General features: G+C 51.7%; 1 long non-coding RNA gene and 1 pseudogene across 1 annotated transcript; one reads left to right on the top strand and one right to left on the bottom strand.

Annotated features, from left to right (window-relative positions):
- The first annotated feature begins 2072 nt into the window (after positions 1-2072).
- LOC123356922 lies at positions 2073-3505 on the top strand. The gene is made up of 3 exons (XR_006575454.1): positions 2073-2343; positions 2780-2926; positions 3330-3505. It is a non-coding gene; the product is annotated as an uncharacterized LOC123356922 (long non-coding RNA).
- Positions 3506-5605: 2100 nt separating this feature from the next.
- Positions 5606-25396, bottom strand: LOC123356925 (annotated as a pseudogene).
- Positions 25397-26496: the final 1100 nt, after the last annotated feature.

The raw sequence follows: 26496 nt of genomic DNA, 5'->3' as shown, positions 1-26496 counted from the left end.
TTTATTTTCATACAAGTGTTAAGGTCTTTTGCAGATATCACTAAAAATACAATTTGAAAATAAGCAACCTTCATTTGCAGAGTCTAAAGTTGTGCGTTGAAGCAAAATTTATGCTCTAGCAGGATACTATTATTTGATTGCCAGACTTTTATCATATTGTGCTCTATTGTTTTAAATCATGAATTACAATTATGCCAGCCATGGCCAGGTGAGGCATTTTAGAACTCACTTCTACCTTAACTTTAATTCTTAGAGTAGTAAAATTATGAAATGCACAGACCACAGAAACAAATAAACGAAGAGTACTATAATCCTTCAAATGCACTGTACACATATAGTCTCTACTATTTTATTCTTTCAACAGAAGTAATAACAGTCCAACCATGTATGTGAAAGAGAGAGGCTGTGTGTGTTCAGGGAATGAGAGAGACAGCACACTCTCACTTTAAGCAGAGACCTCACTAATCAGAACGTTTGTTGAGTTCATCAGCAGCACTCAGCATCTGCTACTCATAACCCAGAGCCAACGTCACAGATGCCTGGAACACCCCCACACACACCCCGAAACATCAGCCCCTGCCCTCTGCACAGCAGACAAGAGGTTCCCATGACCAGCTTTGCATGGAGCTGCGCCAAGCACAGGGGCACTGATACAGAGGGCACCAGGGAGCCGTGCCCCATTGCTTCTAATATCACTTTTTACAAGCCATAAGGGCAAGAAACATCCCTGTTTCTCAACAGGACAGGATTCAGGACACACCTCGTGTTCCCAGGAGGACTACTATTGATGACACCTCTCTTGTTTCTGGGGGTGGCAGTATTCAGGATACACCTCTTGTTTCTGGGGAGACATTATTCAGGATACACCTCTTGTTTCTGGGGAGACAATATTTAGGAAACACCTTGTTTCTGTGGGAGACAGTATTCAGGATACACCTCTTGTTTCTGGGGAGACATTATTCAGGATACACCTCTTGTTTCTGGGGAGACAATATTTAGGAAACACCTCTTGTTTCTGAGGGGACTTCAATTCACGATACACCCTTTGTTTCTGGAGGGGATATTATTCAGGATACACCTCTTGTTTCTGGGGAGACAATATTTAGGAAACACCTCTTGTTTCTGGGGAGACAATATTTAGGAAACATCTCGTTTCTGGGGGGACTGCAATTCACGATACACCCTTTGTTTCTGGGGGGACTCCAATTCACGACACACTTTGTTTCTGGGGGACTACAATTCACAACACACCCTTGTTTCTGGGGGAGACAGTATTTAGGAAACACCTCCTGTTTCTGGAGGGGACATTATTCAGGATACACCTCTTGTTTCTGGGGGGACTACAATTCAGGTCACATCCTTTGTTTCTGGAGGGGACATTATTCAGGATACACCTCTTTTTTCTGGGGAGACAATATTTAGGAAACGCCTCTTGTTTCTGGGGGAGACAGTATTCAGGATTAAACCCTTTGTCTCCCCCAGAAACAAGAGGTGTATCCTGAATAATGTCCTCTCCAGAAACAAAGGATGTGACCTTAATTCTAGTTCCCCAGAACAGAATGTGTCGTGAATTGGAGTCCCACCAGAAACAGTATTCAGGATAAACCCTTTGTTTCTGGTGGGACTACAATTCACGACTCGCCCCTTGTTTCTGGAGGGCAGAGTACTCATCATACATCTCACGTGCCCAGCAGGGACAGTACGCAGGCCACACCGCTTCTTCTCACAAGGAGTACTATTGATCACACGTCCCTGCTTTCTGGAGGGAACGTTATTCAAGACACACCTCTTGTTTCCAGAGGGGACAGTATTCAGAACTCACCCCTTGTTCCCAGGACGAGTAATACTGATAAAACACATGTTTCGGACCCTCTGCCCCTCCCCCACCCCCGACTCCGGGAGTCTCGGTCCGCCCCACGCGCGCGGCTGCCCCCGGGGTCTCTCCGCCAATCAGCGAGTGGGCCGGGACCCCACGCGCACCGCGACCCCCTCCGCCCGGCGCTGGGCCACGTCACTTCCGGCCCGAGGTGCGCCAGGATCGGGGCGCGACCGCTCGCTCGAGCCAAGCCTGGCCCCGCCCTGCGGACGCGGCGTCACCGGCTCACACCCAGGAAGCGGATTCGGCGGCGGCCGCCTGGGCTGGGAGTGCACAGGCGCGTGGACCACGCCCGGCGCATGCTCAGTGGCACCCGCTGAAGCCGCTGCCCCCTCACGCTGCCCTGACTAGGCCAGAAACTCCCCTGGGGGGGGGGTCGCTGCCCAAATAGTGGAGACCCCCCCGCCGGAGTCACTGCGGCAGCTGGGGGGCGGGACACCGGACATTGCCCCAGGGGGCTGTCTGAGGTAATTCCCCCCTCCCCAGGTGAGGGGCTGAGGGACACACCCAGGGCACTGGCCCATGTGGCCACAATGGTCCTTCTCCTCGGGGGGGGGCAGGGCCCCCCCCCATCACTGCAGCCACAGAGGGAGGAGAAACACAAGGCAGCGGGTCTGGGCCCAGCAGGGCAGCACTGCCCGGCCTTCCCACTCCCTGCGGCTGCCCAGCTGTGGGTAGAGAAGCCCAGCAGGGCAGGGCGGGTCCCTGGCATATGGCGCTCAAGGTTGCCCCTGACCAGGGCAGCCATAGAGAGGCTACTGGCCTTGTCCATGCCTCCTGCTCAGACGATTCCCAGTCTGGGGGCCCAGGCGGATGATTTATTGCCCTCATCACCCCTGGCAGTTAATGTTCAGCCTCAGCTGTGCCCCGCCACATGCTTTTGCCCCTGCCTTTTCTATCCAGATACCTTAATGGGCCCCATCACCATCATACCTTGGAGCAGCCATCTCCTGCCCTGGCTTGTCAGCTCTGAAACCCTCTAAGTCCCTCTCACAATGTACCATCCTTTTTCTTGTTCATCCCAAGTCATGGAGCCAGTACCTGGAGCATGTGAGTGGAGAGGTGGCGATGATACGCATTCAACTCCAGCTAGTGCAGCCCTTTTTATAGTAACTTACAATAACACCCCTAAGTAATTGTCGTCTGGCTTTGACCAAACTGTTGCCGGCACTCAGTGCCCGAGGTGGCAGTGGTTGAGTTCATTGCCCGGTGTGCGCCGCGCCAAAAGGACACACCAGGATGGAGAAGCAAACAGAACTTTATTTGAGATATCAAATAGGCGTCAGGAGCCACACAGGGCTCAAATCAAAACCGTGCGAAACAAACAACTCACATACCTTTTATACTTTAACCAAAACAGTAACTTGTTACAATGTTTATGACATGAACATTAGCCGCCCAGAACCAAGTCTGCCTAGCTACTAACCGGTTCTTACTAGTTTCTTTCTTCTAGAAGGAGTAGCCCCTTTCACAAGGGGAACTCGGGGTCAAACATGGAGTCTGGAGGAGAGTTGGTACACTATGGCTCAGAGCAAGAGGACTTCATCGGCTCTCATGGCCTTCCATCCTTTTGAGTTACCTGGATTATGCCAAGTGCATCCCCAACAACCATATCTACATTTTGTCTATTTTAATTAAAATAACTTCAATAAAATGTTAAATAGCCAATGAGAGTGTAGAACGTAACTTGTGTAAGTATGATTTTAAACATTAAGAAGGAAGGTACTGTACAGCTGCGGTCAGGCTTAGGTTCTGAGGGATTACAAGTGTCGGATTACAAGGTTCATAAGATACATACATAACACAACCACCATAGACCCAGATTGGGGTGCGGGCATTTTTAAAACCACAGTGGGTAAGTGATCTCCGGTACACCACCCATAGAATGTATCCAGAGTCCAAGTCATTGATTATACCTGGGGTCAGCAACCTTTCAGCAGTGATGTGCCGAGTCTTCATTTTAATTTAAGGTTTCGAGTGCTGGTAATACTTTTTCATGTTTTTAGAAGGTCTCTATAAGTCTCTCTTTTACAATACAACAGTAGTTTAGTTAAATAATATAAACAAGGTTTTCAAAATGTTTAAGAAGCTTAATTTTAAATTAAATTAAAATGTTGATCTTACGCCGCTGGCCCGCTCAACCCACTTATAATCTGGGGTTCTTTTCACCTAGGCCAGCAATGGGCTGAGTGAGGCCTGTGGTCGGGACCCCGGCTGGCAATAGTCAGGCAGGCAGAATCCCAGACTAGCAGCTGTCTGGGTGGGGCCACTGGTGAGGACCCTAGACCCGCAGCGGGCTGAGCAGCTCAGCCTACTGCTGCTCAGGGGTTCCATCTGCGGGCTCCTGCCAGCTGACATCCCTGCTGCCAGATCCACTCAGCTCGCTGCCAGTCTGGAGTCCTGGTCCTCTCCACATACAGCGGGTAGCTACCTTCTCCCTGGTTCTGGCCCATTCTCTTCCTCTCTCTGCACTGAGCTGAGAGTGCGAATGCACTGAGCACAGGATGAGGGTGAAGGGTCTGGCCAGGAGATACAATGAGGGAGGGGGCTCAGGATTGGAGCAGGAGGTTTGGGTGTGGGGCACTTACCTGGGCAGCTTCCATTTGGTGTGAGGGGTACAGGCGGGAATGTGTGTAGGGATGTGTGCAGTAGCTCCCATTTGGTGCTGAGGGTGGGGGGTGAATGGGGATGTGGGGGGGTGCCAGAGTCAGGGCTCGGGTCATGGGTGGGGGTGAAGCAGTCAAGCAGAAGGCTGGGTGTGTATGAGGAGGACTCAGGGGAGGGGCCTGGGGGTGCGTGCAGAGCACAGGCCTGGTGTGTGGGGGGGGTCAGGGCAGGGGGCTGGGTGGGTGTGGGGGGGGACTCAGGGAAGAGGGCTCCCCCCACTCCTGCGGCCCCCAGCCAGCTCACCCACTCGGAGCCCCATAGCACACTGCACAACCACAACTAGCGCCTGCGGCGAGAGAGTCCCTTCTGGCTGTGTCTGAAGGAGCTGCCCCTGGCGGCACATAACCCCACCGTATGCGAGCTCCTCACCCCAGGGCTCTCTGGCCACCAACAATTCCCACTCGCCCGCACCTACTACGTGCTCAGCGCCACCGGGCCACTGAGCTCTCTGCTCCTCCCAGCTCACGAACAGCAGGTACCGAGCCATGGCCGTAGCTGGGCGCCTCCTCCTGGGGACGCTCAGCAGCTGTCGCTGCTGCTGCTGCTGCTAGCCTCTCCCGCCTCCATCATCCCTGCTCCCCCTTCCTGCCGCCAGGAGTCGGGTCCAGGTCCAGCAGCAAACCTGCTCCCCCGGAACGCTGCCAATCCACTATGGCCAACTATACCAAGGTGGCCCAGGTGAGCTGGCCCCTCCACACCCCCGGGGCAGGGCTCCTCGCCGGGTGAGGGGACGCAGGAGCCCATGGCCAGGCCACTGAGGTGGCTCCTCTCTCGGGGGGGCGCAGGCTCTGCCTCTCACTGGCTTTATGTCCTTGGGACTCCAGCAGGCAGCAGTATGCCATTAAAAATCCGTTCACATGCCACAGGTTGCTGACCCTTGCACTATACCAATACTAAGTACACGGGTGGGGTGAGTCCCTTGGTTTGTCAAGGAAAGAAGGAAGTGGGTTATTTCCCTGACCGGTGTTCTCAATTACTCTACCTGGTACTGACAGTGTCAAACGGCACCGTGACGTCCACCATAAGAATCTTCTTCTTTTCCGTATCCATCACAATGTTGGGTCACAGTTGGCTGTCCAGTACAAGGATGGCGGGGTCGATGGTGAGCTTCCCCAGGGATGGCAGGATGGCTTTCACCACCCCGTTCTGGATGGTGCTGTGGCATTACCGGCAGGCTCCGGAGTAGTGCTGACATCCACACTGGATGTGGGACAGGGTCTCATTGGAGTAGCCCCACTTCCTGCAGCACTTGTCCCGGTTGCCACAGCAGACGGCGTCGTAGACCGGTAAGTGTGTGACAAAGTGGGGGATTTTCTTGTTTGGTTCCTTGTTTTTTTCCAATGGTTTGCATGCAGAGGGCGTGTGACTCAGTTTCCCTAGGTATTACTGTGTTAACGAGGTGAGGCCAGAGGGAGTTTGTTGTTACAGAGGACCAGCAAGGGAACTTGAGGCCCCAACTGATGGCCTGGAGAATGGATACCCCAGCGATTGGCAACCCAGAGCCCAGCTCAGGAGTCCCAACCAGTTCTAGCCAGTGGGAAGACAATGGGCTGTGGAGAGAGGACCCCAGCCAGAGGGGGCTGGAGGAGAGGAGAGGAGGCCCAGGTGACCCTGTTTACCTAGAGAGAAGACAATGGAAAGAGGCAGGGCTTGGGGCCCGTGATATCAGATGCCCAGCTGGGAAGCAGGGGGGTTCAGGACTGGAGAGACAGAGAGCAGGCAGAGCCCTCCTGGATGCAGGGTAGACTTGGATGTGTTGTGCTGAGGGAGGCCAGGCCTAAGGCTCTGAGAGTTTCCTATGCTGGGCTCAAAAGCTCAATAAACCCTCCTGTGTTACGCTGGCTGAGTGTCACTCCGGGCTAGAGAACAGGGTTACATCAACCCCTTCGGGGGTGAGGAGGCCCTGGCGGTCCAGAGCAAGTGGACTCCCTGAGGGGGCCCATAGCAAGAGACAGGTGTGCTAAGGCTCAGAGTGGTGCAGTTCCAGGAGATGGAGGAGCTGAACACCCAAGAGAGAGTGCACCCCTGAGAAAGGCTGTCTCACTGAAGGAGGTTCCCCCCAGGGACAAGAGTGGCCACGACAGATAAGCATTTCCTAATGGAGCAACAGTGATACCAGATGGGGGAACGCAGAAGGCATTTTCCTCGTAGAGCAACAGTGACACTGGGTGGGCACTCCAAGTAATACACAAACCTTTTTCCTTATGAAGGGACAGTGATAACAAAGCATTTCCCTCAGGCCAACTGTGGCACTCATGGTGACCTGTCACAGTAATGCACAAAGCATCAGACACACCAAACACGTGGGAAAAACAGATAAATTGGGAATGATGTTGGCTTAATTGGCTGAGAATTGCCTGTTGGCTAGTGTTTAGCTGCTGGCTTCTTGCTTGTTTACCTGGCAGCTTGCTGCTTTTTTTTAATGCACAGAGCATTTCCTCCGTGGAGCTACAGTGACACCGTGTGGCCACGCAGGGTAAACCACAGAGCATTTCTCTCAGACGAACAGTGACACCGTGTGGCCACACAGGGTAATGCACAGACAAGTTCCTCCGTGGGGCTACAGTGACACTGTGTGGCCACGCAGGGTAATGCACAGAGCATTTCTCTCAGACGAACAGTGACACCATGTGGCCACGCAGGGTAATGCACAGAGCATTTCTCTCAGAGGAACAGTCACACCGTGTGGCCAGGCAGGGTAATGCACAGAGCTTTTATCTCAGAGGAACAGTGACACCGTGTGGCCACACTGGGTAATGCACAGAGCATTTCCTCCGTGGAGCTACAGTGACACCGTGTGGCCACGCAGGGTAATGCACAGAGCATTTCTCTCAGAGGAAGAGTGACACCGTGTGGCCACGCAGGGTAATGCACAGAGCTTTTATCTCAGAGGAACAGTGACACCGTGTGGCCACACTGGGTAATGCACAGAGCATTTCCTCCGTGGAGCTACAGTGACACCGTGTGGCCACGCAGGGTAATGCACAGAGCATTTCTCTCAGAGGAAGAGTGACACCGTGTGGCCACGCAGGGTAATGCACAGAGCTTTTATCTCAGAGGAACAGTGACACCGTGTGGCCACACAGGGTAATGCACAGAGCATTTCTCTCAGAGGAACAGTCACACAGTGCGGCCACGCAGGGCAATGCACAGAGCATTTCTCTCAGAGGAACAGTCACACAGTGCGGCCACGCAGGGAAATGCACAGAGCATTTCTCTCAGACGAACAGTGACACCGTGTGGCCACACAGGGTAATGCACAGAGCATTTCCTCCGTGGAGCTACAGTGACACCGTGTGGCCACGCAGGGTAATGCACAGAGCATTTCTCTCAGACGAACAGTGACACCGTGTGGCCACACAGGGTAATACACAGAGCATTTCCTCCGTGGAGCTACAGTGACACCGTGTGGCCACGCAGGGTAATGCACAGAGCTTTTATCTCAGAGGAACAGTGACACCGTGTGACCACGTAGGGTAATGCACAGAGCTTTTATCTCAGAGGAAGAGTGACACCGTGTGGCCACACAGGGTAATGCACAGAGCATTTCCTCCGTGGAGCTACAGTGACACCGTGTGACCACGTAGGGTAATGCACAGAGCTTTTATCTCAGAGGAAGAGTGACACCGTGTGGCCACACAGGGTAATGCACAGAGCTTTTATCTCAGAGGAACAGTGACACCGTGTGGCCACACTGGGTAATGCACAGAGCATTTCCTCCGTGGAGGTACAGTGACACCATGTGGCCACACAGGGTAATGCACAGAGCATTTCCTCCGTGGAGCTACAGTGACACCGTGTGACCATGTAGGGTAATGCACAGAGCTTTTATCTCAGAGGAAGAGTGACACCGTGTGGCCACACAGGGTAATGCACAGAGCTTTTATCTCAGAGGAACAGTGACACCGTGTGGCCACACTGGGTAATGCACAGAGCATTTCCTCCGTGGAGCTACAGTGACACAGTGTGGCCACGCAGGGTAATGCACAGAGCATTTCTCTCAGACGAACAGTGACACCGTGTGGCCACACAGGGTAATACACAGAGCATTTCCTCCGTGGAGCTACAGTGACACCGTGTGGCCACGCAGGGTAATGCACAGAGCTTTTATCTCAGAGGAACAGTGACACTGTGTGGCCACGCAGGGTAATGCACAGAGCATTTCCTCCGTGGAGCAACAGTGACACCGTGTGACCACGCAGGGTAATGCACAGAGCTTTTATCTCAGAGGAACAGTGACACCGTGTGGCCACGCAGGGCAATGCACAGAGCATTTCTCTCAGATGAACAGTGACACCGTGTGGCCACACAGGGTAATGCACAGAGCATTTCCTCCGTGGAGCTACAGTGACACCGTGTGACCACGTAGGGTAATGCACAGAGCTTTTATCTCAGAGGAAGAGTGACACCGTGTGGCCACACAGGGTAATGCACAGAGCTTTTATCTCAGAGGAACAGTGACACCGTGTGGCCACACTGGGTAATGCACAGAGCATTTCCTCCGTGGAGCTACAGTGACACCGTGTGGCCACGCAGGGTAATGCACAGAGCTTTTATCTCAGAGGAACAGTGACACCGTGTGGCCACGCAGGGTAATACACAGAGCATTTCTCTCAGACGAACAGTGACACCGTGTGGCCACACAGGGTAATACACAGAGCATTTCCTCCGTGGAGCTACAGTGACACCGTGTGACCACGCAGGGTAATGCACAGAGCTTTTATCTCAGAGGAACAGTGACACCGTGTGGCCACGCAGGGTAATGCACAGAGCTTTTATCTCAGAGGAACAGTGACACCGTGTGGCCACGCAGGGCAATGCACAGAGCATTTCTCTCAGACAAACAGTGACACCGTGTGGCCACGCAGGGTAATGCACAGAGCATTTCTCTCAGAGGAACAGTCACACCGTGCGGCCACGCAGGGTAATGCACTGAGCATTTCTCTCAGACGAACAGTGACACTGTGTGGCCACACAGGGTAATGCACAGAGCATTTCCTCCGTGGAGCTACAGTGACACCGTGTGACCACGTAGGGTAATGCACAGAGCTTTTATCTCAGAGGAACAGTGACACCGTGTGGCCACGCAGGGTAATGCATAGAGCATTTCTCTCAGAGGAACAGTGACACCGTGTGGCCACGCAGGGCAATGCACACAGCATTTCTCTCAGACGAACAGTGACACCGTGTGGCCACACAGGGTAATGCACAGAGCATTTCCTCCGTGGAGCTACAGTGACACCGTGTGACCATACAGGGTAATGCACAGAGCATTTCTCTCAGAGGAACAGTGACACCGTGTGGCCACACAGGGTAATACACAGAGCATTTCCTCCGTGGAGCTACAGTGACAGCGTGTGACCACGCAGGGTAATGCACAGAGCTTTTATCTCAGAGGAACAGTGACACCGTGTGGCCACGCAGGGTAATGCACAGAGCATTTCTCTCAGATGAACAGTGACACCGTGTGGCCACGCAGGGTAATGCACAGAGCATTTCTCTCAGAGGAACAGTGACACCGTGTGGCCACGCAGGGCAATGCACAGAGCATTTCTCTCAGAGGAACAGTGACACCGTGTGTCCACGCAGGGTAATGCACAGAGCATTTCTCTCAGAGGAACAGTGACACCGTTTGACCATGCAGGGTAATGCACAGAGCATTTCTCTCAGAGGAACAGTGACACCGTGTGGCCACACAGGGTAATGCACAGAGCATTTCCTCTGTGGAGCTACAGTGACACCGTGTGGCCACGCAGGGTAATGCACAGAGCTTTTATCTCAGAGGAACAGTTACACCGTGTGGCCACGCAGGGTAATGCACAGACAAGTTCCTCCATGGTGTTACAGTGACACCGTGGGCCACGCAGGGTAATGCACACAGCATTTCTCTCAGAGGAACAGTGACTCCGTGTGGCCACGCAGGTTAATCACAAAATATTTCCCTCATGGAGCAAGAGTGACATGGGTGCTGTGATACAGCAGGGCCAGAGAGCAGCAGGAGGGTTGTGGATGGGAGGTATAAAAGCCCTACAATTATCGAGGCTTTATTCCCTGTGGACTAGGGAAAGGTTACTACAGTGTAATTGGAGAACCTAGACCCAATTAGGTTTTTGTTGGGGCCTTAATACAATTCCCTTTCTGACTGAAGCAGGGGTGAGGAAAGTAGAGCTGAGTAGAGTTTGCAGGAGTTTTACTATTCTCTAGAGGACCAGAGGAAAGAAACCCTGCCCAAGCAGAGCAGAGAGACTCCCCTGGCACATAGGACTGAGGGAAACGCTACCCAAGGGGAAGACGATAAGCTGCCTGGAAAGCAGAAGGGGCTAGAGACACTATCCCTGCTCATCCTGACTAACAAACATTGATGGACCGACCCTCCATGGATTTGCCTAGTTCTTTTTTTAACCCCATTTTTGTCTTGGCCTTCACAACATTTTCTGGTGAGGAGTTCCAGCCCTAATCCCACAGAGCCCCGTACCCAACGAGGAAGAACACGGCCTGTGAAGAGAACTACATCGAGTACAGATGAGGAATTCCAAGCACTGACGGCTTACTCACAGCCCGTTTGGTGAGAGGCAGAATGCTGAGGACTGTTAATGTCTCCTTACAAGGATGCTCAGGTCCACTTCTGACACCTTCTCCTCTGTCTAGGGCTCCTGGACAATTCCTCTCCACACGAATGAAGCCAAGCAAGAACTATCACTACACAGACCTCTATTAATGTCCCCATCCCTGCCTCCCTCCCCCAACCCATCTACATCTGCCCAACTCAATGAACAGAGACTCAGTCAACACAGAGTGACTCTACACTCTCGCACCCACTGCCTTGCAGGATTTTCATCCCCTCCTACTTCATCCTGGCTCCCGAGACGTAGCTTGTGGGGATACACACCAAACCCGCTTGCCCGTGTCCTACAAAGTTAGACAGCACCAGGAAAGGGAAGGACAGAGAGAGAGAGAGAATGTGCTGGCCAACACAGTAGAGAAGAGAGAGAAGCACAGAAGGAAGGCAAGCAACTCACCACCTGGAGTCATCCTCTGCTCCTGGCCACAGAAATGAGCAGCCCCTGAAAATGGGGACCTTGTCTCCCTTATAATCACAGCTAGTCAGGAACCTTTTCTTACAAATTCAGCCACAGCTGACAGGGTCTCTCTACCTGGAGTCAGAGGGGCCATGAGCAGAACCCTCAGCAAAACAGACACTTATCTCACTGACAGTGGTGTCTGCTCAGCTCCCAGCTGAACAGCTCTTGCCTGGCATGAACAATGCTCACAGGCTCGCTGCTCTCACTAACTTTCCATCGCATGAGGGCAGTGGACTCTGACGTGTGACTTCATTTTCCTTGGTACTAAACCCAGCAGAGGAGAGAAAAACAAATAAAATTAGCATCTCCAGCTGCAATGTCCAAAATAGTCACTTTGTGGTATTAAGGCTGGGGAAGGGACAGGAGTCTCCTGAGTAGTGTCCTGTACCCAGCGAGGAAGCACAAGGCCTGTGAAGAAAACTACAGTGAGTACAGATAAGGAATTCAAAGCACTGACTGCTTACTCACATGCAGAATTCAGAAAGCTGAGAACTATTCATGTCCAAGATGCTCAGATCCCCCTCTGCCAGTTTCTCCTCTGGCTGGGGCTCCTAGACAATTCCTCTGCAAGGGAAATTGCAAAAGTCATTACTACACAGTTCTAATGGTCCTTGAAATCTTGCCCTCAATCCTGCCTCCCTCTCCCACCCCATCTACATCAGCCCCACTCAATGAACAGAGATGGAGTTAGCACCGACAGTCACCACTCCACTCTAATATCCACTACCCTGCATGATTTTCATCCCCTCCTACTTCTGCATGGCTCCCAAGACCTAGCCTGTGGGGATGCACACCTAGCACTCCTGCCCGTGTGCTATGAAAGGAGACAGCACAAGTAGAGGAGAGGAGAGACAGAGTTGGCCAACACACTAGAATAGAGAGGGGGGGAGGGAGAGAGAGAGAAAAACACGTGAGGAAGGCAAGCAACTCGCCACCTGGAGTCATTCTCCTAGATGCAACTTTATGATGCGGAGCACACACCGCTCCTGGCCACAGAAATGACCAGCCCCTGAAAATGGGGACCTTGTCTCGTAACCACAGCTGGTCAGGAACATTTTCTTAGAAAGCCAGCTGCAACTATTGGGGTGTCCCTACTGGGAGCCAGGAGGGCCATGACCAGGGCCCTCACCACAACACACACTTGTCTCACTAATAATAGCGACTGCTCCACTGCCAGCTGGACGGCTCCTGCCTTGCATCAACAATGCTCACCGTCTCGTCGCTCTCACTCACTTTCCATTGCATGAGGACAGTAGACTCTAATATGTAAACTTCTTTTCCCTTGGTACTAAATGCAGCACAAGGAGGAAAACCAAACAAGTTACCATCCCAGTGGACAACATCACATAGGTTATTCTTTTCACCTCTTCAACACGTCAGGGCTCCGCCTCCCCCCCCCCCCCATTACACCTTTAGTATTACAACTAAAATGCACCCCTTGTTACGGCACAAGAAATAATCCCTCTGCACAGCAGACTCTGGCCCCTCCCAAGACATAATCTCAGAGCCCCATACCCAACGAGGAAGAACACAGCCTGTGAAGAATAATACAGCGAGTACAGATAAGGAATTGAAAGCACTGACCTCTTACTCAAACCCAGTTATGCAGGAGGCAGAAAGCTAAGGATTGCTCATGTCTGCTTAAAAGGATGTTCAGGTTGATCAGCCTCTCCTCTGGGTAGAAGTCCTGGACAATTCCTCTGCCAGCGCAGCTGCAAAAGCCATGCATGAGCCAGCATTACACACAGCTGTGAAGGTGCGTGAAATCTCCAGTCATCTCTGCCTCCCTCTCCCATCCCATCTACATCAGCCTCAGTCAATGAACAGTGACAGTCAACAGTCTCCACTCCACTCTCACGCCCACTACCCCGCATGATTCTCATCCCCTCCTACTTCTCCATGGCTCCCAAGACCGAGCCTGTGTGGATGCACACCTAGCACGCCTGCCTGTGCGTGCTGAAGGGAGACAGCACAAAAAGAGGCAAGGACAGATTGACAGAGAGAGTGTTGGCCAACACACAAGAGAAGAGAGAGAGAGAGAGATGGAAACACGGGAGGAAAGCAAGCAACTCACCACCTGGAATCATCCTCCTGGATCCAACCTTTTCTGCAGAGTACACACCACTTGTGAACAGAGAAATGAGCAGCCCCTGAAAATAGGGACCTTGTCTCCCTCATAACCACAGCTAGTCAGGAACATTTTGTTACAAACCCAGCCAACAGGGCTGTCATGGGGTCTCACCCCCACTTGGAGCTGTTGGGTTCCAATGTGGGGACCTGACTTGGTTTCCCTCTAAACTAAAATCCTAGTTTAGATCTAGTAAGCTGCCACCACTCAATCAGGAAATGTGGATTGAGACACAGTCCTTCCCCAAAATCCTAGGGGATTCCAAGAGCCCCAAATCCATGGAGTTCTTACACCCAGGAGAAACAAACCATTCCCCCTGCTTCCTCCCCCCACCCTTTTCCTAGGAGAGAGATACCTGATTCAAACTGCTTGAATCAAACCCAGGAGGAACTGTCTCTTCCCCCCTCACCTTCCCCTGAATTTCCACAGAAGAAGGAATTAACCAAGTCCAAAGAAAAGAAAAGAATTTATTAAGAGAACAAAAAGAAAATACAGAATCTCTATGAGCCCAAGCTGGACACTCATAGGGTATAACCTTATCAATCTCTGGAGAGAATCCGCCTCCCCCTTTCTTTCTCAGTGAAAGCAAAGTAACAGCAAACAGGAATAAAGAATTTCCTTTAGCAAACACACAATTGCAAATATAGAAATCAAATCATAAGACTAATTCGCCTTTCTAATTAATACTCACTATTACATAGTAGAAACTACTCCAGGAGAACTTGGAGACATGACTGGTCTCTTTTAGATTCAAAAGAGTACTCGAGACAAACAAAGAAAACACAGACAAAAGCTTCCCTCCACAGAGATTTGAAAAAATCTTATCTCTGATTGGTCCTCTGGTCAGGTGGTCCTCAGGTACTGCATGTTAACCCTTTACAGGTAAAAGAGACCTTAACCCTTAACTATCTGTTTATGACAAGGGCATTTGTACCTGGAGCCAAGTGGGCAGTGAGCAGAGCTCTCACCTAACCAGACACTTATCTCACTGATGGTGACAGCTGCTCCACTCCCAGCTCGATGGCAGCTGCATAGCCTGGCATCAACAACGCTAGCTGTCTCACGGCTCTTGCGCGCCTTCCATCTACAACCGGGATGGGCTTTTACCCTTGACTTCTTTGTCTGCGGTACTAAGCACAACACAAGAGGGAAAAGTAAAAGTTATCATCAGAATTTTAATGTTGTGTAGGTTCTTCTTCTGTCATCTCCCATTACGCCTTTATAGATACAATTAAAAAGTACACAATGCACGCTCAACCCGTGGAACTCCTTCACAGAGAATGTTGCGAAGGCCAAGATTACAATGGGATTCAAAAAAGAACTAGGTAAATTCATGGAGGATACATCAGCCCTACTTGATGAACAATGACAGTCAACTCCCACAGTCACCCCCCACACCACCAATGGAGGATCGAGTACCCATCATGCTTCTCTTCCTCCTCCCAGTTCCCCAGTCCGATGCAGACTCTCCAATCCAAGCCTGTGAGCATGCACCCATGTTCTATGCAAGGAGACAGTACAACAGGGGTCAGTAACCTTTCAGAAGTGGTGTGCCGAGTTTTCATTTATTCACTCTAATTTAAGGTTTTGCATGCTAGTAATACATGTTAGCATTTTTAGAAGGTATAATATATAACTCTTTGAAGCTTGTTAAACATAACTATTGTTGTATGTAAAGGTTTTGTTAAAAGTAAAAATGCAGAGCGCCCCCGGACCAGTGGCCAGGCAGCACGAGTGCCTCTGAAAATCAGCTCGTGTGCCGACTTCAGCACACATGCCATAAGTTGCCAACCCCTGCAGTACAAGGAGAGAGAGAGCGCATATTGGCCAACATATGACAGCAGAGACACACACAAGAAGAAAGACAAACTACAGAAGAACCTGTCGTCACCTTCCTGGCTCTCCACAAAAAGTTACCGCACTTCAGGAAGACTCCATAGCACCTGACAACTCCTTGAGAGGGCACAAAGGATCCCCAAACTATCTGAGGCCTTTCCTCAAATGCCCTCCCCATACCAGAGATGTTAAGAGTAACAAGGCGGGTTTCTTCAGGTACGTTAGCAACAAGAAGAAAGTCAAGGAAAACGTGGGCCCCTTACTGAATGAGGGAGGTAACCTAGTGACAGAAGATGTGGAAAAAGCTAATTTACTCATTGCTTTTTTTGCCTCTGTCTTCACGAATAAGGTCAGCTCCCAGACTGCTGCACTGGGCAGCACAGCATGGGGAGGAGGTGACCAGCCCTCTGTGGAGAAAGAAGTGGTTTGATACTATTAAGAAAAAATGGACAAACAGAAGTCCATGGGGCCAGATGCGCTGCATCCAAGGGTGCTAAAGGAGTTGGTGGATGTGATTGCAGAGCCATTGGCCATTATCTTTGAAAACTCATGTCGAACGGGGGATGTCCCGGATGACTGGAAAAGGCTAATGTAGTGCCCATCTTTAAAAAAGGGAAGGAGGAGGATCCGGGGAACTACAGGCCAGTCAGCCTCACCTCAGCCCCTAGGAAAATCATGGTGCGGGTCCTCAAGGAATCAATTCTGAGGCACTTAGAGGAGAGGAAAGTGATCAGGAACAGTGAGCATGGATTCACCAAGGGCAAGTCATGCCTGACTAACTTGCTGGCAAGAATACTGTGGGAGACCGTATCAAAAGCTTTGCTAAAGTCAAGGAATAACACATCCACTGCTTTCCCCTCATCCACAGACCCAGTTATCTCCTCATAGAAGACCATTAGGTTAAAGTATGGGCTAGATGAATGGACTATAAGGCGGATAGAAAGCTGTCTAGATCATCAGGCTCAATGGGTACTGATCAATGGCTCCATGTCTAGTTGGCAGCCGATATCAAGTGGAGTGCCCCAACGGTCGGTCCTGGGGCTGGTTTTGTTCAATATCTTCATTAATGATCTGGAGGATGGCATGGACTGCACTCTCAGCAAGTTTGCAGATTACATTAAACTGGGAGGAGTAGTAGATACACTGGAGGGTAGGGATAGGATACAGAGGGACCTAGACAAATTAGAGGACTGGGCCAAAAGAAACCTGATGACATTCAACAAGGACAAGTGCAGAGTCCTGCACTTAGGACGGAAGAATCCCATTCACAGGATCAGGGCTCCTCCCAAGGGGCTGCGCAGTGGGGAAAAGGGAGGTTTTAGTTACCTGTCCTTGGTCCATTTCATGACAGGGGCCGGCTCCCCAATCGCACTGCATGGCAGCCTCACGTCCTTCATCCAAGGAATGGTGATGGTGCCGCCGAAGGAGATGATCTGGGCTGGGAAGAAAGGAACATCAGTCTGGCCGGACGAGCCAGGCACACAGAGCCTGCCTATCCCACCAGTGCAGACCCCACCCTGCTGCACCCGGGGCTGACATTCCCCACCTTTGTCGATGCCGCATAACCTTCTCCAAGCCCATGGGCAGATGGAGTAGCCGGCGCATCGCGAGGTGCTGGCTACGGCTAGTCCTGGAGACGAGGGGCCGACCCAGAGCCAGCACCAGGGCACATGTCAAACCCGAGCCTGGATGCAGAGCGCGTAGTGGGCCCCCCAGCCTCTATATTGAGCCAAATCTAAATGCTAGACGACCCGACCCTTCCACCTCTCCCAGGACTCTGTTACCCAGAGAGACACCCAGCTCCCCTCCACTCAGCCCCATTGCCCCATCCCATCTGCCCACCCCACCCCACCGGCCCTGCTGCACCTTTCCCAGTGACCTTTGCACTGATGTTGTTGCGTCCTGCCGAGGTCACGGCCACCACCCACAGCACATCCTGCTGCCTGCAGGTGAGGTGGGCGATGTGGTAGAAGACTTGCTCGGGGCTGGTCTCGTACTCGCTGGGGGCCTGGTCGGGGGAAGGAGGGGACACAGCTGGTTAATCAGGACAAGGTGAACTCCCTTTCATGCACCTCTTCCTCCCCAGGCTTTGATGCAGCCACCAATCCCCCAGTACAGTCACACTAGTCATAGCAGTCTAGGCAACCTGAACCCTGCTCGGACAAGTCCTGGCTTTAAGGGATCACCTCAGATTAGCCTTGTGTGAGGCCACCATCTCGGCTGACCCCAAGGATAAGACAGGGACCTGCAGAGAGAAACGCTGGAGCTTGTGCTAATGAGGGCAGTAGACTGATGCGAGATTTCTTTTCCCCTGGTACTAAATCCAGCCGAAGGGGGAAAAACAAACAAGTTACCATCTCCATTGGCAATGTTGGGGAGGCTCCTCTTTCTGCCTCTCCCACACAGTGGTTCTCTGCCCTGAACCCCCATCCCATCACGGCTTTAGGACTACAAATAGAAAGCAGCTCTTGCAACAACACCTGAAATAGTCACTCTGCACAGCAGACTTTGGTCAGACATGACAAACCTGCAAAGAAACTGCAGAAATTGGGCTTGTTTTTGGCTTAATTGCTTTCTGAGTTTCCTGTTGGACAGTTTTTGGCTTGCAGATTGTTGGGCTTCTAGCCTGCAAAGAAAACTACAGCGAGTACAGATGTGGAATTCAAAGCATTGATCGCTTACCCACACCAAGTTAAGCGGGAGGCAAAAAGGAAAGGACTGTTCATGTCTGCTTAGAAGGATGTTCAGGCTGATCAGGTCCACTTCTGCCAGTTTCTGCTCGGCCTGGGGTTCCTGGACACTTCCTCTGCAAGTGCACATGCAAAACCCATGCATGAGCCATCAGTACAAGTTCTATTCATGCATGAAATCTTACCCTCATCCCTTCCTTCCTCTCCCATGCCATCCACCTGAGCCCAACTCAATGAACAGAGATGAGTAAACAGTCACCGCTCCACTTCAGCCCCACTGCCTCTCATGATTTTTCTCTGCTCTTCCTTCTCCATGGCTCCCAAGACCTAGCCTGTGGGGATGCACACTGAGCACCCCACCCATGTCCTTTGAAGGGAGATGACACAAGGAAAGGTGAGACAGACAGAGGGTGTGTGTTGGCCAACATACTAGAGAACAGAGAGAGACAGAGTGAAAAACACGGGTGGAAGGCAAACAACTCACCACCTGCAGTCATCCTCCTGGATCCAACCTTCTGCTGCAGAGGACTCGCCGCTCATGGCCAGAGAACTGAGCAGCCCCTGAAAATGGGGACTTTGTGTCCTTCGTAACTACAACTAGTCAACAACATTTTCTTACAAACCCAGCCCCAGCTAATGTGGCATCCCTACCAGGAGCAGGGAGGGCCGTGAGCAGAGCAATCACCAAAACAGACACTTATCTCATTGAGAGTGGCAGTTGTTCCGCTCCCAGTTGGATGGCTTTTGCGTGGCATCGACAATACTCGCATTCTCATTGCTTTCCATAGCATGAGGGCAGTAGATTCTGGCGCGTGACTTATTTTCCCTTAGTACTAAACCCAGCACAAGGGAGGAAAACACATCAGTTACCACCTTACTCGACGATATCTTCCAGGCTCTTCCCTTCGCCTCTCCCACATGGCGGGGCTGCGCCCTCAACCCTCTTCCCATCACACCTTTAGCATTTCAGCCAGAAAGCAGCCCTTGCAATAGCATCTGACTGTCACTCTGCACAGCAGACTCTGGCCCCTCCCCAATGTTACTCCCACAGAGTCCCATACCCAACAAGGAAGCACAAGACCTGTGAAGAAAATTACAGTGAGTACAGAGGAGAAATTTCAAGCACTGACTGCTTACTCACAGCCAGTTATGCGAGAGGCAGAAAGGTGAGGACTGTTCATGTCTGCTTAGAAGGATGTCCAGGCTCCTCAGCTCCATGTCTGCCACCCTCTCCTTGACGATTCCTATGCAAGCACAGAAAAAAGCCAAGCAAAAGCCATCACTACACAAAATTCAATTGGTCCAAGTAATCTTGCCCTCATCCCTGCCTCCCTCTCCCGTCCCGTCTACATCAGGCCAACTCGATGAACCATGACCGAGTCAACACCGACAGTCACTGCTCCACTGTAGCGCCCACTGCCCCGCATGATTTTCTCCACTTCTACTTCTCCATGGCTCCCAAGACCTAGCCTGTGGGGATGCACACCTAGCACCTCGCCCGTGTCCTATGAAGGAAGACAGCACAAAGAAAGGCAAGAACAGAGAGACAGAAGAGGGTGTGTGTTGGCCAACGTACCAGAGGAGAGAGACAGAGAGAAAAACACAGGAGGAAGGCAAGCAACTCGCCACCTGGAATCAACTTTCTGGATCTAACGATTTCTGCAGAGGACATAGCGCTTGTGAACAAAGAAGTGAGCAGCCCCTGAAAATGTGGACCTTGTCTCCCTCAGAACCATAGCTAGTCAGGAACGTTTTCTTACAAACACAGACCTAGCTAACAGGATGTGCCTACCTGGAGCGAAGCGGGCCGTGAGCAGAGCAATCACCAAAACAGACACTTTTCTCATTGAGAGTGGTGGCTGCTCCACTCCCAGCTGGACAGCTCTTACCTGGCATCAGTAATGCTTGCTATCTCATCACTCTCACTCGCTTTCCATCGCATGAGGGTTCCGCACTGAGAGCAAGCCCTGGTGGCCCCTGGCTTGGAAAGGTGCTGTTAAAGCAGCAGGCCCCTCGAACGGTGTCACAGAGTGTAGGGGAGTCAGGGTCTGCACCCCCGGGCTCCCTGCCGATTCACCAGGACTCTCAGCCAGCCAGTAAAGCAGAAGGTTTATTTAGACGACAGGAATACAGTCCACCACAGGTCTTGCAGGCACAGATAACCGGATCCCCCCTGTTAGGTCTATCTTGGGGCCCCACAGCCCCCCTCGGGGATCAGAGCCCTCTCTCCCTGCTTCCCCTCTTTCCTCCCGCCAACTCCAGTCTGCCCCACCCCCTCCGGCCCCTCCTCTCTGCTCAGCTTCTTTCCCGGGCTAGGAGGTCACCTGACCCCTTTGTCTCCAACACCTTTAGCCAGCACCTTTGCAGGGAGGGGCCGGGCCATCCGTTGCTAGGAGACAGAGCTTCAGGCATTTGGCTGCATGGCCTTTTGCTGCTAGATACTTAGGATCTGTACCCAGCCCCCAGTACGAACAGTCCCACTTCGTCACACCTCCTCAGGCAAGGAGTTCCACAGGTTGACTGTGTGCTGTGTGAAGAACTTCCTTGTATTTATTTTAAACCAGTTGCCCATTAATTTCATTTGGTGGCCCCTAGTTCTTATATTATGGGAACAAAGTAAATACATTTTTCCTAATTCACTTTCTCCACACTGCTAGTGATTTTATATACTTTAAGGGGGGATATGATAAATCTCCTCTTTTCCAAGATGAAAAGTCCTAGCCTCTTTCAGCTCTCCTCATATGGGCAACGTTCCAAACTCCTAATCATTTGAGTTGTCCATCTCTGAACTTTTTCTAGTACCAGTATATCTTTTTTTTAAGATGACGAGACCACATCTGTACAAAGTATTCGAGATGTGGGTGGGCCATGGATTTATATAAGGGCAATAAGATATTCTCTGCCTTATTCTCTATCACTTTTTTAATGATTCCAAACATCCTGTCTGCTTTTTTGACTGCCGCTGCACACTGCGTGGACATCTTCAGAAAACTATCCATGACGACTCCAATATGTCTTTCCTGATTAGCTGTAGTTAAATTAGCCCCCATCATATTGTGAGTATAGTTGGGGATATTTTTTCCAATATGCATTACTTTACATTTATCCCCATTACATTTCATTTGCCATTTTGCTGACCAAACACTTGGTTTGTGAGATGTTTTTGAAGTTCTTCACAGTCTTCTTTGAGTTTAACTATCTTGAGCAGTTTAGTATCATCTGCAATCTTTGCCACCTCACCTTCAGATTATTTATGAATAAATTGAATAGGAGTGGTCCTAGGATTGACTCTTGGGGAACACAACTAGTTACTCCTCTCCGTTCTGAAAATTTACCATTTATTCCTATCTTTTGTTCCCTGTCTTTCATCCAGTTCTTAATCCATGAAAGGATCTTCCCTCTTTTCCAATGGCTATTTTATTTACCTAAGGTCCTTCACCAAAGGCTCTTATCAAAGGCTTTCTGGAAATCTAAGTACACTATGTCCCAAAATAGTCACTTTGTTCAGGAGACTCTTGTCCCTTTCCCAGCCTTAATCCCAGAGCCTCGTACCAAACGAGGAAGCACACGGCCTGTGAAGAAAACTACAGTGAATACAAGTGAGGAATTGAAAGCATTCACCTCTTACTCACAGCCCAGTTATGCAGAAGGAAGAAATCTGAGGACTATTCAAGTCTCCTTAGAAGGATGTCCAGGCTGCTCAGGTCCAGTTCTGCATATTCTCGTCCGGCGAGGGCTCCTAGATGATTCCTCTAAAAACTAATAAAGGCAAGCAAGTACCATCACTACACAGACCTCTATTGGTGCTTGAAATCTTGCCCTCATCCCTGCCTCCCTCTTCCATCCCATCTACATCAGCCCCACTCGATGAACAGAGACCAAGTTAACATCGATAGTCACCACTCCGCTCCCGTGCCCATTACTCTGCATTCTTTTCATCCCCTTCTACTTCTTCATGGCTCCTAATACATAGGCCGTGGGGATGCAATCCAAGCACACCTGCCTGTGTGCTACGAAGGAAGACAGCACAAGGAAAGGCAAGGACAGACAGACAGACAGAGAGAGAGAGAATGTTGGCCAACACAGTAGAAAAGAAAGAGAGAAACATGAGAAGATGGCAAGCAACTTTCCACCTGCAGTCATCCTCCCGGATCTAACTTCCGCTGCAGAGGACACACTGCTACTGGCCAGAGAACTGACCAGCCCCTGAAAATGGGGACCTTGTCTCCCTCATAACGACAGCTACTCAGGAACCTTTTCTTACAAACCCAGCCCCAGCTAACGGGTTGTCCCTACCTGGAGGAGCAGAACCCTCAGCAAAAGAGATACTTATCTCAGTGATAGTAGCAGCTGTTCTGCTCCCAGATGGACGGCTGCTGCCTGGCACCAACAAGGCTCGCCGTCTCGTCACTCTCACTCGTTTTCCATCACGAGGGCTGTAGACTCTCACGCATGAAGTCTTTTTCCTTCGCACTAAAACCAGGGGATAAAACAAGTAAGTTACCAGCTCAGTTGGCAACGTCTCGTAGGCTCTTCTTTTTGCCTCTCCTGCACAGCGGGGCTCCACCCCCAACCCTCTTCCCATTACACCTTTAGGACTACAAGTAGAAAGCACACCTTGCAACTACACCCGACAGAGTCGCTCTGCACAGCAAACTCTGGCCCCTCCCCAGCCTTAATCCCACAGAGCCCCGTACCCAACAAAGGAACCACATGGTCTGTGAAGAAAACTACAGCAAGTACAGATGAGGAATTGAAAGCACTGACCGTTTACTCACTGCCATTTAAGCGGGAGGCAGAAAGCTGGGAACTATTCATGTCTCCTTAGAAGGCTGTCCAGGCTTCTCAGGTCCACTTCTGCCATATTCTCGACTGGTGAAGGCTCCTGGATGATTCCTCTGCAAACTAATAAAGCCAAGCAAGAACTATCACTACACAGAGCTCTATTGCTGTGTTTAATCTTACCCTCATCCCTGCCTCCCTCTGCAGTCCCATCTACATCTGCCCCACTCGATGAACAGAGACTGAGTCAACGCCAACAGACACCGCTCTACTCCACTATCCACTACCCTGCAGGATTTTTGTCCCCTCCTACTTCTTCACAGCTCCCGATACACAGCTTTTGGGGCTGCACACCTAGCACGCTGGCCCGTGTCCTAGGAAGGGAGACAGCACAAGGAGAGGAAAGGAGAGAGAGAGAGAGTCCATAGGGCTGGTCAATGGACACGTTCAGTAGGCAATTTGGGGTCCGTGCATCAGTGGCTTAGTTGTATGATATCTGGGGGTGGGGGCTGCACTGTGAGGTAGAGAGGTTTAGAGTTCCCAAGCTGTACTGAGGGAATGTGGGATTCATAAGCCTTGGAGAGTAAGGGCAGGGTGGAGGGGGTTGAAAGGCCCCAGTGTGGCTGGGAAGGGTAACAGGAATTGGAGAGGGAAGCCTGGCTGGCTGTGGGTAGCATGGGGAAATGCGGTGCTGGGGAAGTGGGGCCCAGCAAAGGAGAAATAGGTTGGAGCCAATTGGGGTTGAGGTGTAGGGATTAGGTGCCATGGAGGATGTTGGGGTACCCTGAGATGGGGAACAGATGGGGTTGAGTGGAGGGCCACGTGCAGGGGGCAGATTGGGGTCGGGTGAGTGGAGTGCTGGCAAGTGTGGGGATGCCGGAGCAGGTTGGAGGAGGTTGAATGGGTCCCGGTGGGGGGCAGGCTGGAATGCACTGAAGCAGATGCTGGGTGCATTACCTCGAGTGGCCACCTGGTGTCACTAAGTATTTTCCTCCCAGAGCAGGGGTCCCCAACCTTTTCAGGACCAGGGACCGGTCATGCCTGCGGACTCGGGTAGACCTCCCGCGGCTCGGGTAGACCTCCCGCAGGCGTGCCTGTGGGAGGTCCACCGGCTCCGGTTGAGCTGCCGCAGGCATGACTGCGGACAGTTCGCTGGTCGTGCGGCTCAGCTGGACCGCCCGCAGGCATGCCTGCGGCAGCTCAACCGGAGCCGCTGGGCCTCCCGCAGGCGTGCCTGCGGGCGGTCCAGCTGAGCCGCGCGACCAGCGAACCGTCCGCAGTCATGCCTGTGGGAGGTCCACCGGAGCCCCGGGAGCAGCGGACCTCCCGCAGGCATGACTGCGGAGGGAGCGCTCGTCCCGCGGCTCGGGTAGACCTCCCGCAGGCACGCCTGCGGGAGGTCCACTGGGTTGGTTCGCGGCCCAGTTTGTAAGAAGGCTAGTTGTGGTTGGTTTAGACCAATAGTTACTATTATAAGGCCAAGTTGGCTTGATGTGGAGAAGGCAATGATTTTTTTAATGTCATTTTGGGTGAGAGCGCAGAATGCTGTAAATAAGATAGTGGTAGCTCCTAGGCATAGACAGGTTGAGAGGGCTAAATTACTGGTAGTTAGGATAGGGTGGATTCGGATGAGTAGGAAGATGCCAGCGACAACTATTGTACTGGAGTGTAGTAATGCTGAGACTGGGGTTGGGCCTTCTATAGCTGCCGGTAGTCAGGGGTGAAGGCCGAATTGGGCTGATTTTCCTGTTGCAGCTAAGATAAGGCCGAGGAGTGGGAGCAGTGGAATTGGGTTGGTGTTGGCAAAGATTTGTTGGAGTTCTCATGTATTTATGTTTATAGCTAGTCAGGATATGCTAAGGATTAGTCCAATGTCTCCTGTGCGGTTGTAAAGGATAGCTTGTAGGGCTGATAAGTTTGCTTCTGTCCGCCCTCGTCATCAGCCTATTAGTAGGAAAGATATGATTCCCACCCCTTCCCAGCCAATGAAGAGTTGAAGCATGTTGTTGGCTGTTACTAGGATTATTATAACTACTAGGAAGGTTAGCAGGTATTTGAAGAATTTTGTGATGTGGGGGTCTATAGATATATATCAATGGGTAAATTCTAGGATAGATCATGTGACGTATAGGACGAATATAATGGAGTATTGGTCAAATTTAAAGCTTATGTTAATATTGAATGTAAATATGTTAGATCAGTGTAGATTGGTGATGATTGATTCGATGTCTAGGTGGATGAAGATGATTAATGGAATTAGGGCAGTGAAGAATGCTGTTTTTACAGTTGTTTTTGTTTTTGTAACTAATCATTCTTTGATGGGGTACATGGGCATTACTATAGAAATGTAAGAGGCCGCGGACCGGTACCGGGCCGCGGGTTGGGGACCCCTGTCCCAGAGCAAGAATGAAACCTGGTGGCCAATCCAGATAACTCACAAACCATTTCCCTTCATCAAGGGACAGTGACAACGAGGGGCCACTCGGGGTGAATGCACAAAGTATTTCCCTCATGGAGCAGCAGTGTCAGTGGGTTGCCTCTTGGGAGAATGCAGAGAGCATTTATCTCATGGAGCAAGACACACACCGGGTGGGCCAGGGCTGGCTCCAGACCCCAGTGCGCCAAGCGTATGCTTGGGGCGGCATGCCGCGGGGGGTGCTCTGCCTGTCACTGGGAGGGCAGCAGGCGACTCCGGTGGACCTCCTGCAGGCGTGCCTGCGGATGCTCCACCGGAGCCGCAGGACCGGTGACCGCCAGCGTGCCCCCCGCGGCATGCCACCATGCTTGGGGCGGCTAAATTGTTAGAGCCGCCCCTGGGGTGGGCACTCTGACTACTGGACAAAGCATTTCCTTCATGGAGCAACTGTGCATCACCCTGCGTGGCCACACAGTGTCACTGTTGCTCCACATGTGAAATGCTCTGTGCAATACCCTGCGTGGCCACACGGTGTCACTGTTGCTCCACACAGGAACTGCTCTGTGCAATACCCTGCGTGGCCACATGGTGTCACTGTTGCTCCATGTGTGAAATGCTCTGTGCATTACGCTGCGTGGCCACATAGTATCACTGTTGCTCCACGCAGGAACTGCTCTGTGCAATACCCTGCGTGGCCACACGGTGTCACTGTAGCTCCACGCAGGAACTGCTCTGTGCATTACCCCACATGGCCACATGGTGTCACTAGTTATTTCCCTCATGGAGCCACAGAGACACTAGGTCAGGGGTCAGCAACCTCCGGCAGCCAGGTGCCAAAGATGTCACAGCAGCCGATTTTCAATGGCACGCAGCTGCCTGCCGGGACTCCAGGGTGCCATTAAAAATCCTGCCAGCGCAGCAAGCCGCAGGGTCCGCGCTCCCGGGCTGGAGCACCGGGCCGAGCGCAGCAAGCCGCCGGCCCCTCCCCGCCTTCTCCCCTCCCCCGGATCCTTGCCGCC

This window comes from Mauremys mutica, unplaced genomic scaffold (assembly GCF_020497125.1).
Source record: "Mauremys mutica isolate MM-2020 ecotype Southern unplaced genomic scaffold, ASM2049712v1 000055F_np12_subseq_13795000:13922392_obj, whole genome shotgun sequence".
Classification (NCBI taxonomy): domain Eukaryota; kingdom Metazoa; phylum Chordata; order Testudines; family Geoemydidae; genus Mauremys; species Mauremys mutica.
Note: the sequence above shows the minus strand (reverse complement) of the source record. Positions and strands in the feature narration are given on the sequence as shown.